The sequence below is a fragment of the Triturus cristatus genome, chromosome 1_1 (assembly GCF_964204655.1).
Source record: "Triturus cristatus chromosome 1_1, aTriCri1.1, whole genome shotgun sequence".
NCBI lineage: Eukaryota > Metazoa > Chordata > Amphibia > Caudata > Salamandridae > Triturus > Triturus cristatus.
The window spans coordinates 84,925,124-84,940,154 of NC_140579.1; the positions used below are offsets into that span (position 1 = coordinate 84,925,124).

Here is a 15,031-nt window from a genome sequence, read left to right on the forward strand (position 1 = left end):
TTCTTGATAAGCCAGGGGAAAAACCAAGGTGTGCATATCATCCACACAAATGAGTGAAGCAGCATGGCCAATGTCTTTCTTACCCAACGGACTACCCCATTAACGTATAATATATCAGATAAAGTACCCTCTGACGTACAGTAAAAGGATATTGCAAGTCACCAACAGTTCCATCACCATCTAGAGGAACGAGACCAAAAGAACAAAAATTCGAAAAGGGGGGTCATAAAACTCCAAGGTGACTTGTAATAGCCTTATAATGTACAGCAGATTATATTTTATTCTTTAAAATACATGGTTACGCCATACTTGCGTTTTCATGTTCATTGAAGACTAGAAGAATAAAAGCAGAATCTTTAGATTGCAATTAAATGCAACAAAAGCAGTTCATATTTTTATTTATTTATTAGAATCAGTTTAAGGCAACTCAAGTTAAAAAGTGTTGTGGCTCAAGTGACATAAAACATCCAGAGATTGTAGCTTTCCTATAATAACCTATAGTGTGAAAAAATAAACATATTGCTATAAATATCTCATTTCTGCTGATCACGTTTTCTATTCACAAAAACCTAGCAGAGGAAGTATACACGAGTTCCTGGTTTCCTTGTTTAAACTGCAGCTGTATTCATACTCCATGACCCGCCCTTCACCCTTGTTACTGGCTCTGGCATCTGAAAGAGCTATTATGTTTACACCCATGAAGAACAAAAGTATACTCTGTAGTGCAAAATACATACAATAAAAAGTAGTTACAAGTGTGTAGAATCAGTTTATGATTAAGAAAATCTGCTGTGGCTCAGAACGTATAGCAATATATACTATGCTGTTCCTGTAGTTACCTAGAAGGAAAAAATAAACATGTTGCCACAAAAATCTAATTTTTGCTGATCACTCTTTATTTTAGAAAAAGAAAATCAGAGGAACGAAAAGCCATTTCTCCTTTTAGTTACTTAAATGAAGCTGTTAACTGCTTTTCACCTTGGCTGCTGGCAGGATACATTATGATTAGGTCTCCCGGTTTTATGGTATTTATTTTTTCAACATTTCCGTCTGTATTTATCCACATTTATTTTTTGCTAATTTGTTCTATATTTATCCATTTTTATTTTGTGTTCACTGTATAAATGAAGCAGCAATAAGTATTTTTCCACATTTATTTAAATTGTAAATGTATACTCGCATTTCAATGTCCTAATGGTTTCATCGGTATACAGTGCAATAGCGTGGTCTGAAAACACTTGCATTGTAGAATAGCATAAAAACTGTAGAACTGCCCTTAGTTAAGCTTAATTAAGAAATCTATTGTCTTTTTTTTTTTTAATCTCTCCTACTTCTCAATCGGTACACTACTGACCTGGCACTCATGATTGACAGTAGAAAAAAAAAAAATCACCCAAGCAGGCCTATTTTCCATATTTTTCTGTATTTAAAAATGAATACACACAGGAATATACATAGTTTTCTGTCTGTATTTATCTGTAAAAATCAGTAAAAACGGAAAACAGGGAGCCCTAATTATGATGTCAGAACTCCACTGAAAAAGTTATTACAGTTGATCAGGTCCATCATTTATTTTATTACAGGCCTCTAGACACATCACAACTCGACTGCAATAAGGAAATTAGAGACTGGCTTTTATAAAGTAATTGCAGGCTTCTATGTATTAAAAAGGCATAAAAGGGCTGCTGTACACTCTAATGATGTATTCATAAATGTGATGTGCACGTGCCACAGCGGTTAAGGATAAGGTCCCTCAAGTGTTTGGACAAATATTCGTTAAGAAAGTACGAGGCATAGGAGCACGCAGGCACCTGTGCAGTCAAGGAATTAATACAATTTTAAATCAGACTCTAATATGAATTTATCTTTTATTGATGTAAAGAGCATTCTCCACGGCGCCACTAAATACAAATTACTAACTAGACGCATGTTTTCAAAATGACCGCAAAAGACAAACTGAATAATCGTTTCAACACCATAGTATAAACTTGGAGCTTTCCAAACACGTGGCCTGGCCCATTCCTTCTGCCTTTAGAGATGTGCTTGCTCTTACTCCAAACAAATACAGGGAAATATCTGACCATGCTTGAATCATAACTAGCAAGAGAATACCTCATAATGGAAAGTAATATTCTACATAGGGACCTGATAGACTTACCACCCAAGTAGCGAACAACAGACAAAAACGTTGTCTTACAAACTCTGATGGACGAATATGTAAAGAACAAGAACAGTGCACACATATTTGCTTGCTTTTAGGTACTTTTGAAAAGCTGTTTACCTCACCGGGCAACCAAGACGAAACAGGAGACTGGAATAGGGGAAAAAAGCATACGACATACTAAATCTATGGTATACCTTAAACCAGTGCTTTAAACGGGCCGGTACTGTCCGGTACGGAGTACCAGCACTTTTTTTTATTTTGAGAGAGAGTGTAGCGGCACTTCTCAAAAGAAATGCAATACTTTTAATTGGAAAGTACCGGCACTTCTCAGAAACACGCAGGTACTGTTGTATAGAGTACCTGCATTTCTATTTTTCCATTTCAAGCACTGCCTTAAGCTAAGCAACAAGAAAAACACACACATTGCCAATAGGTCTGACATTGGCTTGCATCCTTTTGGCTTCTAGAATGCTGGATTTGTCATGGTTTTTGGAACAAGCTTTGGCAGGCCAATAGGTCTCGCCTATGTGAAAGCTAATGGGTTTGCTGTAGCCGTGTTGTAGTGCAGCGTGACTGCGCAGCATGGCTAAAAGTAAAGCGCTATGCTCAGCCAGCACTTTTTTCTAACTTTACTTTTTGCCATGATGCTGTACAACATGGCTATAAGACACAGGCAAAGCCACTAACGTTGGCATAGGCAAGACCTAACGGCCTTACCAATACTTGTTATTGTCTCCATTTACCCCTATTAAGGTTATTGGGGTTTTTTCTGCCATTAACAAGTGGGACTGCTTTGCCACGCTTATCTCAGTTTGTCCTCCAAGCATGCAAATCGTGCATTTTATTTACATTTTGCATCACATCTGATCTTTACTGGTTGTTTGTTTTAGTAGAGTAGTTAGTGGATGGTTTTTCTGCACGGTCAGACTCTTCACGAGACAAGTTTCTCCTAGTTCCCAAAAAGTCTTAAGAATTTCTTCTCATGGTCTGAGACTTTTATAGCCTCAAATGGGGCATGTTTTCCTGTTTTCCTCTGTGGCTATGCCCATACCTTAATTATGTTGACAACACAGGAGTACATCATTTTTGTGGTTTTGCTTACTTGAAACGTTTTCTGTCATCTTTGAAGAACCTCTACAAATCCTATTGAAATGCCCTTTGATGAAAGATATTTAAACATCGCTGCATCTTCATTCCACATGCCACAACATAAACCACTTCTTTTTCTGATCTGCAACCGGAGGATAGTGGCATTTTGAGTGGAGTGCATGAGAGCAGACAGTATGGCCCAGATGTACTAAATGTCAGGAAGCACAACTCACTGTTAAAATCTATTGTGCTGCGTTTTGAGAATAGTATACAAATTGTACAGTCCCTTATTTACAAACAGTGATGCACTGATGACGTCGTTGACCATGCTTGCACAATTAATGCCATGTTAGTGTGACGCTAAGAGTCATGGCAGCGATCAAATGCAATACAGTGGGGTCTTGCAGGACAGTTGTACTTGAGGTACACCAATCTCTACAAATGTCTACGTGATGAGAAATGTCCACAGATAAGCCTCCTAAAATGCTTTCGTTGCATCTTGTGATACCCTGTCTGCCCATTGTTTGCCCACTGGTTTCATGTATGGCTAGGATTTAATGCAAAGGCAAGTTTGGGCTACTTTAGAAGAGTTGGCTCTGTGTGAAATCATAGGGCTATTCACAACATTCCCACCCTAGTATACCACATTCGCTACGCAACTCAAAGCCACTGGCTGCTGCACCCGGTCTACGTTTCAACAACTTTTATTTCACACAGGAAAGTTAATTGTTGCTGCAGTCTGATCTGTCTGGCATCAAGTAGCGATGCATTGCCTGGCACAGGTGCCCTTGACAACGCATGTGCCTATTACATTTTTAGAAGAATTTAATACAAATGTGTGTGCATGTGTTTGTAGGAGGGAAGAATAAAAGTGGCAGCACTTTTGTGTGTCTGTGCAAGTGGCCACACGTGAGTGTTCATAAGTGTGGACTATTTCATGTCAAATAGGATGGAACTGCCAAACTGAACCAGACAAACCTATCGGCGCGATGATCGACAGGTCCCTCAAACTTTTTGAATATGTTTAAAGTACATTATAGTATGTGGAACACAAGGTTTGATGCAGAAACATTTCCTTTAGTCCAATGCGTGGTTGTTGGCAATCAAAGTGGACTTGTAGTATAGAATACTAAAGAATGCACGCTTTATTATAACTACATTTTCATCGAGTACATCAGGCTCTTCTCATGTATTGCTTAGTGTACTCAGGATTGCAAAGTTTCTGTATAACAGACCATATCAAAGAATGCCAATAATAACGAATAGCTAGTCAAGGACCATATCAACTCCCGCTTTGTGTGAACACGGTTGTGTTGCTTCTGTTTGCAGCAGTGACTGTGTAATAGTTTTAATTCTCTATTTTTTTAACTCTGGAAGCTTATTCGTCACTCCAGCACAGGCCGGCATGCAGTGCTCCTTATACCTGCGAAATGCTGTAATGTTTAGATTACTTCTAGAATACCAATAACCGGTGCTTGGAGGCGCAAACAGCGACTGGACGGGTTACCGTGGGCAGTACTGTCTGCTACCTGGTTTAGAAAACATCCTTATGGTGCATCGTGACTGTGCAGAGCCAACCAATACACAGTGCCCCCATCTGTGTGTGTGAAGGTGTTCCATAAGAGCTCTCTTGCAGTGATTTATACTAGAAAGGTTAATCCCAAGAGAAAATGGCCACAAACCAACAGCCAGCCCAGAATTCGCACAACAAGGCAGTGCGCTCTTTCACAAAACAGCCGACCAACTAAAAAGTATCTCCATCTGAGTGCGAGCAGTGGAAGAACATTACTCTGTACTTGGTCCACACTCCACCAAAGGGACGAACACACGAAGAGGAAGTGCAGTCTGCATGCGCTAACCAACAAGATGTGGACAAGAACAAAGTAACCCCCACTCCTTTTTTAACATCTTCTTTGTCATTGTGTAAAATCAAAAAGTGCTCCCACGTAGTCCGTAGGCCGCATCATGCCCCGATCTGCAGCAGAATGGGATTGACCCGATGATGAAGCATGCTACCAAGGGGTAAACCTGGTGGGTGAGGGTTTTTACAAGAAAACCTTTTTTTTCATATGTTTTTTTCAGTGGAGAGTTATTTCGCATGACATAGCTGGGTTTCTATTTTTTGAATGATACTGAATAGGACATGAAACAAAATTGTACGCATTCATTTGTAACACAGCTTTTAGGCCTTTGTTTATCTTTAATTATTAATCATTAATGTAGCTCTAGAACACATTTAAAAGTGCTTTCTATTTGTACATGATGTATGAAGTATACACCGATTAGGACTAAAAATACTGGCTTGAAGTGATTTTGCTTATTTATGTACTGTGCGTTACATTACAACACTAGTGGTGCCTAAATCAGCAGCATAATGTAAACTCATTGCAACCCCTTCCCCTGTAAAACTCACTTAAGGGTCCCTAACCAAGGCTGCCTCTTGTGCTTGAATGTCTCTCACTTGCAGTCTGCAACGGCCTATGAGGGGCCCCTGAAAGTTGACATCAAGGCGCTGGGGGTTGAGGGCTCTATGCATTCCGACAATTTGCGTTTCTTGTAAGGTTCCTTTTTCTTTTAACTGACGAGTAACGCTTATTTAGTATCAGCATACATGCGAACCCTCCTGGTTCAGGCAAGAGACTACCGATTTCAAGGCTTCTCTCCCGTCTCCCGATTCCTACATGCAAGAACCTGATTCCTCGACAGGCGTCTGCCGACCAGGACTGGTCTAGTGTGATTCAGCATATGAACTGCCATTAACCTGCTCCTGCAGGCCCGTGCACAATGTTTTTGTCACGCTTTCTCTGCTTGCTGTAGAGCTTTCTATGTGCTGCTGACAGGTAAGAACAAAATATATATGTGCATTTCTGATATCCGACCTAAGTTGCAGCAGCACACTTACAAGTCCCACCCATGACCATAGCCCCGACTGAGGCCTCGCCCTTAATAGAAGTCAATAGGAGAAATACATTCTCTCTGTTCTATTTTTTAAATCTCCAACTTTCCTCTTCTAAAATATTCTATTTTATTGTAGAGAAGGAGAACGCCAGTAATTCCAGGAAACACTGATAATGTCCAGAATCTTCTTTTATTTGTAGATTACAGGAAGTAGTAGTATGCAGGACGGAGCCCATGGCAAAAGCAGTTGCGGGAGCAAGAACCAAACAGCAACTGACCAGGCATGGAATCAAAAATGACATAACAGTATTCTAAACCTAACATTTTAGTAAATTAAAGGAACAGTAGTAAATACCACATACCCTCCCCCCATATAATACAAAACTTTAATATAATACATAATCATGAAATTTGACAGGCATTTTACAAACTCGTTGATTACGTGCAGATGTCATAGCTAGTGAATTATAAGAACGAGTACTAGGTGAAACAACATTAGAGCAACTTGGGGAAGAAAATGCAGTAGAATCAGAGTTAACCGATGCATTATGAAAGTTTATGATGTCAAAACCAGGTCCAAAAGTAAAATCAGTATCATCTTCATTAGACCTGTTGCCATAACCGTTGTTAAATATGCTAACTTGATTGTCAGTAAGTTTCACAATATTGTTCTTATTCCACCAACCTTTGTTTTCTAAAAGGACAGAAGGTTTGGTGACCCTGATAACCCGAACTGGTAGTGTGAACTTAGATTGGCCCTTGCAAACCTTGTAGGTTTTTTTGATGAGAACCCAATCATTAGTTTTGAGATCAGGGCCAAGAGATGTAGAAAACCCATCATAGGATTGCTTTTGCAGTGATTGCTTTGCAGCAACTCTAGCTTTAATTACTTTTGGAATGGTAGCCAATGGCAACCAGACAGTACCTTTTGTCTGAGGGTAACAAATTAAAAGGTCCTGAAAAGTCCAAGGCAATTTTTTTTCAAGGGGAATAAGGGAATGGAACTGGAAGTAAAGGCTTCTTGTTGGTTTTTCAATGTTTGTCGGAAACAACACAATTAGGGCAATTATCTATGAAAAGGGCCACTTATCTGTCTAAACCTGGCCACCAGTAGATGTCTTCTAATCTTTTATAGGTAGCGGAAATACCTAAATGGCCTTCATGGCCAATCTTGATGATCTTCTCTCTGAGGGTAGTGGGAGGTAGAAACAAACATTCCTCACGCAAACTCCATTTTCAAAAGACAATAATTCACTGATTTGTGCAAAGCACTTTACACCTTTGCTCAAATTTTTATTAGCAGGCTATTTACTCTTAATGAACACCACCACTTTTTTGAGAGTCTCATCAAGTGCCATGGCAGAAGCCCATTCATCCTGTGAGATGTTGCCATTGCACATGGAAACAGCATCTATAAGACCAACCACACAATCTTTGTGGACATTATTTTCACCTTCACTGCAATCAGGGAGAGGAATACGAGAAAGGCAATCAGCCCGGATGTTTTTACCCCCTTTGAATATATTTTATAATGAGATTATATTCTTGTAATTTGGAAAGTAACCTAACCAGCCTGGCAGAGGATTTTCCCAGACCATTGCCAGATAATAAGGAAACCAAAGGTTTGTGAACAGTGAAAATCTCACACTGAGTTCCCCAAATGTATGTTTAGAATTTCTGAACTGCCCAAGAGCCTCCCGTTCAATCGTGCTGTAGTTGCATTTAGTAGGTGTTAGGGCACGGGAGGCAAAAGCAATGGTGTTTTCTTTGCCATCATACCATTGTCCAAAAACTGGCCCAAGACCTTTCTGACTGGCATCCACAGACACAAAAGGACTGGCGTTAGAAACAAATGGGTTTATGGCAGGTGCATTGATAACTAAAAGTTTTATTTTTTCAAATGTCTCACAGAGTGTCATTCCATTCAAATTCAGTACCTTTCTTGAGGAGACACCTTAGTGGTTGCACTAATTGTGCGTAATCAGGTATGAACCTGGCATAGTATTTGCACAGGCCAGGATACAAAGATAAGGCGTCTGTCAGAAGCAGGAGGTGCATTACGTATAGCTTCTACATTACAAAATGTTGGTTTGATGCCTTCACTTGATATAGTGTGACCCAGATATTCAACTGTATTAACAAGTAATTTACATTTATTAGCTTTTACAGTCATGCCTCTGTCTTGTAAAATAGTTAGTACTTTGTTAAGAATTTGTAGGTGTTTCTCCTTGGTTTGTGTGTGAATTAATAAATCATCTTGGAATGCTTGCACTTGCGAAAAACCACCAAACAAACTGTCCATGAGTTTTTGAAAAACACTCGCGGCTGAAGCGAGGCCAAAAGTTAACCTAAGATACTTAAAAGCCCCAAAAGGGGTTACAAAGGCAGTAAGTGCTTGACAGTTAGGAGAAAGTTGAATTTGGAGGTAGGAGGAGTGTAAGTCAATAGTGGAGAAAAACTTTTACTTCCCAATATTTGCTAACCTTTCGTGTATGAGAGGTAGGGGGTGGCAATCGACAAGAATGTTTTGATTGAGAGATCTTAAATCCACACATAGTCTCAGGTCCCCAGTCTTTTTTTTCCATAAAACAACCGGAGAAATCCATTTTGATGAATCTATAGGAGAAATTATACCTTCAGTTTGGAGGTCATTAAGCAGAGACTTTAAATCCTCTCTGATACTAAGAGGTACATGTCTGACCTTATGCACTATGGGAACAGCATTTGTTTTTAACATAATAGTGTGTTCGTAGCCTTTGATAGTGCTAACAGAATTTTTAAATACATTTGGAAAAGATTTTTAAAAATCTTTAACAATTGAGTCTGGTTGACTGACAGATAAAATATTTGAGGGAAAATCACCTAAGATAATTGGAGGATCTTGTCCAGGACGATACCTAGAAGGGCAAGGTCCTTCCATCCAATGATGTCTCTTCCTTTGATGGCTACTAACATTTTTGTCCTAACAGATCTGCCCAGACACTCCAGACTATAACCCAGCAGATCAATGTCTTGTTCCCCGAAAACTTTGGGGTTGATATCAGAGATAAGATGTGGCATGTCAATAGGCCAAAAATTTGTAAAATGTACAATCTGCTAGAATAGTAACAGGAGCTCCTGAATCAGCCATGGCTAGAATAATTCTACCATCAATGGAAATGTCAACTAATGGCCCTTTAATAGGTTTGTCCGAAGATTCAGGGACTTCGACAGTAACTAAAAAATTAGCAAATTGAGAAGTACAATCTTGGACATCAGGAGTGTCCAAAGAAATGCTTGAAACTTTAACCCTACTTGATGGTGTAGTATTCATACCACTCCTACATACACCCTGAAAGTGTCCAAATTTCTGACATTTAGTAAATGTTTTCCCTAAGGCTGGACAACTGCGATTGTTTGCTATGTGGTTTCTAGAACCATACCGAAAACAAACCAATTGGCCTCTTGAAGGTTGATTTTTGTAAGGCCTTTTGTTGAAAGTCTGTTTAGCATTCATAGCACACACAGTATTGTCACCAGAAATCAGACTTATATTAGAAGAAATTGCGGACTGAGTAGGAAGAAGTGTAGTTTGGTTAGAATGACCAGATAAAACCTTAGATGTAACAATTGATCTTTCAATGCTTTTAGCAATATCAATTGTTTCAGCCAAGGTGGGATTACGTGAGGTAAGAAGGCGCTCTTGGATCTTCTTGGAATAACAATAGAAGACAAACTGGTCCCTTATGTGAATGTCAACATTGGGGCCAAACTCACACTTCTCAGCCAGAACCCTCAAAGTTGCTACGTAATCTTCCACAGACTCCTCTGAAGATTGCTTGCACATGGCGAAAGTAAATCTCTCTAATAGAACACTTGTTGAGTCGGAATATTGTTTGGCCATGCGTAATTTAGCTTCGATGAAAACATTCCATACAGTATCTTCACATGTAGGAGAAGGATAGCATGATAGATTGTCAAAGACCCTGCGACCAGCTGTGCCCAGATGATTTATTAGCAAAGCTAATTTCCTCGAAGGAGAGTAACCATCAGCATCAATGGCCGTAAGGTAATTTTCGAAATCTCTTAGCCATTCGCTCCACTTTAAATCAGACTTGCCTGGTTTTGACAAAAAAGGTGCGGGCTGAATAACTCCCTGGCTGGACGCCATACTGAATGAACAAAGGATGTAATAAAATTGAAAAAATTGCACTGAAAAAACTACAAATGCACAAATTAGAAATAGAAAAATATATCAATAAAATAACGTGTGAGCCACCGAGAAGAGAAGTATAATATATGCAATATGGACTTATTAGTTGATAAAACAGGCACAGAAAGGTGTGCGAATCACAGTGTGTCACACCACAAAAGATCCAAATGGAAAGGTGAAGGCAGGAAAAAAATTAAATTGTTACGACTGTGGTGTGCGAATCACCGGTGGCGGTATCGCACTTGGTAGAAGCAGACACTTGTTGTAAATAGCATATGGTGTGCAAATCACCGTTCGTATCGTCACACAAATGAGAGGCAAACAATCGCTGTAAGTACAACGCAGTAATCCAGTATCTGACTCACCTAAAATGGCCACCGCTGTGAGTGTGTCATCAAGGAGTCTCCCAGGATGCACCGCGGCAACTTCCTTTCGGCGACGTCAGAGGAAGCAACAGGGAGAACGAAATGGAGGACGAAATTCCAGAGGAATTAAAAATTTGCGAACATTCGTGACAAGAATTTTCAATTCTATTAAGGACAACGGAGGCGAGGATTATGCTTCTCATTCTTTGCTTTATTACCAACAGCAGCCAATAAAAAAACATCTTTTTTATTCCAAAACTACAAATCCCATGAATGCAATGCATCAGAATACCATAGAGACTATCAGTACATAAAGCCCAGCTGAGGCAGACACCTCCTCTTTCTTTGTGTGACCGATAACTGTTAAGTCCAGAACTTGAACAAATCACTCCTTCTTGAACTGAGATCTTGAACCATTGTCCATGTGAACTAACATCCGAAAACCAATAGGCGAACTTCGGCTCCGAGGAACGAAACTCTGAAGATCAAAACAGGTGAGCGAGCCTCACATCGCGAAGGGGAAAGCCATTCCCAACGATATCCTGAACAGAAACAAGTTTCACTTGCCACTGGAATCTGAAACAAAGATAAAAATTCCGTAATAACGGTAATCTCCCAGACAATGTTCCAATCACAATGGTATAAGAACTACAACAACAGGGTGGGAACAAGAGAGAGCAATACGGCAGTCAGTATAATGCAACCTGAAATCATCATAACTTGATTTACATCTATATTCAAATAACATATAAACTCTGGGTGGGATAATCCTCGCCTCCGTTGTCCTTAATAGAATTGAAAATTCTTGTCACGAATGTTCGCAAATTTTTAATTCTATGTCAGGACCGGAGGCTCCGATTAAGCTTGTTTAAAGCCGAGCCAACCACTGATGCAATATCCATTATAGGTTTGTAATAAAAATGACTTAAAGGTGGACTCATTCGACCAATCCGCAGTATTCATGATGTCAGCTAAGGTTACACCTAAGGAAAAGGATTTAGATGCCATTGCGCCACGCACAGAATGCGCACCAAACTGAGACACATCAATGCCTGCTTCATTCATGAGCCAACGCACCCATCTCGCCAAAGTAGCTGAGGACACTGGGCGAAAGGGTTTCTGCAAAGCAATCAGCAGTTGACCCTGCAAGTCAGAACGGAAACTAGATGTACTCACCTCGTACACTTTGACACATTGCACCACACATAAGTGAAATTGCTTTTGGACCGTCTGGAAATAGTGAAAGTCACCCCTTCCGGGGAAAACCGACGGCCTGCGAGATCCAAAGCTCGAATATCAGAAACTCTCTTGCAAGAGACCAAACATAATAACATCGCCAGTTTGGCGGAAAGCTGTTTCCGTGACAGGTGCTCGTTAGGTGGCCAAGAATCCAAAAAGCGAAGTACCACCGTAACGTCCCACAAAAAAAAGAGTACTTTGGACACAGGGGCCTGACCATCCGGATACCCCTAAGTAGTTTGCACACCAGAGGGTGTTCTCCCACTGGCTTGCCCTCCAACGGAGCATGCCCAGCGGAAATAGCAGATCTAAAATTGTTGACTAACCTATAAGCAAAACCAGAGGACGCCAAAGAAGCCAGGAAATTCATGACCATGGTGACATTAGTTGCAGTGGGATCGACGTCCCGTTGAACACACCAGCTACACCACTTGTTCCATGCTGATGAATACCACCTATGGGTACTATCTGACCACGCCTGCTTGACGAAGGCGGAAGCGTCTGTCGAAAGTCCCGGGACCTGCCATCTGTCCCTGAAACTCGCCACGCTACCAGTGATAGCTGCCCCAAGACCACTAACGGATGAGGGGCCCTGAGAGGATCCAGCAACAGGTTCCATCTCTGAGGGAGGAGAATCGGTGCCGCACAAGACATTTCCAGAACTATCGGAAACCAAGCTTGGTATCTCCACAAAGGTGTAACCAACACCATCTCTGTGCGCTGGCATCTGGCCTGAGCCACGACCCTGGAAATCAAGACAAACGGTGGGAAGGCAAAACAAAGGACTGGTGGCCAGGTCTGAAGAAACGCATCCGAGGCCAGCGCCTCCGGATCCGGGCGCCAGCTGTAGAAATCCGGAAGTTGCTTGTTCAGCCGTGACGCAAACAGGTCCAACTGACACGGACCCCATAGGAGATTCAACATCCGGAATACTCGAGGGTGTAACCTCCAATTGCTGTAATCCCGTAGGTACCGGGAGTGCCCATCGGCCACCTCGTTCTTCCGGCCCGGGAGGTATTCCGCCACTATTGACAGATTGTACTGAAGGCAATAATGCCAAAAGTCTTTGGCAATCTCCGCCAGGATGCGGGATCGTGTACCCCCAAGTTTGTTCACGTAACGGACTGCTGATATGTTGTCCATTCTTAGTAGAATGCAGCAGTTCATCTTCTGCGGGGAGAGACTGCGAATTGCGAACGATCCCGCTAACAACTCCAGGCAATTGATGTGAAGGGAGAGTTCCTCCGGAGACCACCGACCCCCCGTCGAGATCGGACCGCAGCGGGCTCCCCAGCCCCAACGACTGGCGTCCGATTCGATCAATACCTCCGGATTGGACCCAAAAATGGCTCTGCCATTCCATGTGGTCGAGCCACCACAACATTTCCCACCTCGCTTCCTCTGAAAGAGGGATCTGATCGGCATAGCTGAGGCCTTTGTGGAGATGTTGAATCTTTAATCGTTGGAGAGCACGGTAGTGAAGGGGGCCCGGAAATATGGCCTGAATCGAGGAGGCCAACAAGCCTACTACCCGGGCTATGGATCTCAAGGACACAGTCCGCTTGTTCACAATCGACCTCAATTCTTTCTTTATCGTTCTGATCTTGGGTGCGGGTAGGAGAAGCTGGCAGGTGCGAGAATCCACCTGAAAGCCCAGAAACTCTATAGACTGCGTGGGCACCAGAACGGACTTCTGAGAATTCACAATGAAGCTCAGATCCTGAAGAAGGTGAATGGACCACTCTAGATGTGTTGTCACTAGATGCGGACACTGTGCCATGATAATGACGCCGTCCAGATAGACTATCAGCCTCACCCCACGCGAGCGAAGTGATTACATTACCGGACGAAGGAGTTTCGTGAAGCACAATGGTGCTGACGAAAGTCCGAAGGGAAGAACCGCGTACTCGTAACAGACGCCTTGCCACAGAAATTGAAGAAAGCGCCGATGAGGAGCGTATATGGGCACGGCCAGGTAAGTGTCCTTCAGGTCCAGCCGAACCATCCAATCGCCTTCCTGCAGCAGATCGCGCAGCAAATGGACGCCCTCCATTTTGAAATGGCGGCAAATGATCCAGCCATTGAATTCCTTGAGGTTCAGAACCAACCTGTACCCGCCCCCTTTCCTCTCGACCAGGAACACGTTGCTTAGAAAACCGCGAGGATGCGGTTGAGACTGGACAACCGCCCCCTTCTGTAAAAGGGAATGTATTTTGCCCGTGATAAAACTCTGATCGAGTTGGGAAAAATGGATGGGGGGGGGGGGGGGGGGGGGGGGGGAGGGGGAAACGCTGGACGGGGGTGTTGAACATTTCCAATTTGTAACCCTGTACCGTTTCCAGGATCCAGGGATCCTGCGAGAGCGTTTACCAAGCATGCAGGAAACATTGAATGCGACCCCCCAACTGTACCTCCGAACAAAGGATAAGTCTCACCTGCTGATCCAGAATCCTGGTGGTTTCCCTGGTTACCACCGAACCTGCCTCTGCGGAACCGGTTCCGCGCTCGTCTGGAGGGGTAGAAGTTGGAGTTCCCGGAGTAGTTATCCTGGTAACCTCCTCTGTTGTGTTGTTGACTGCGCTGGGCGCCTGGGGGATGACCTTGGCCGGACGACCGCCCTCGATTTCGTCCGGCCCGTCGGAAGGCTCGTCGTAGCGACTCCTGCGCTTTATCCAGGCCGCTGAAAGTAGCCACGAATTTGGTGAGCTCTTTCAAAAAGGGTTGTCCGAAAAGGAGACCCTGGGCTACTGGACCTGCCTCCGAGGAAGACAATTCCGCCAATTTCGGGTCGAGCTTGTGGAGGATCGATCTCAGCCTTTCGCTAGACATGGCGCAGTTGGCATTGCCCAACAAGCACACCGCACGCTGCGCCCAACCAATGAGGTAATCGGGATCCACCGGGGACCCGGACTCCTTCGCTTGGAGACCCAACTCCAGAAGTTTTGCCAACAGCCCCGACAAATCTAGAAGTTTATCCTGGCATGACCGCGAGGCGCGGTCAATGCCCTTTTTCGGGTCCTTAGAGTATTTCCTAAGGTAGGTTATCATGGTCGGGTCCACCTCAGGAGTTTCTGCCACACGGGC

General features: G+C 42.7%; 1 protein-coding gene across 3 annotated transcripts in view; it reads right to left on the reverse strand.

Annotated features, from left to right (window-relative positions):
• LOC146869532 (phosphoenolpyruvate carboxykinase [GTP], mitochondrial-like) overlaps positions 1 to 15,031 on the reverse strand; it is an 81,199-nt gene that overhangs the window by 12,516 nt on the left and 53,652 nt on the right. The gene's annotated exons all lie outside the window — the stretch shown is intronic.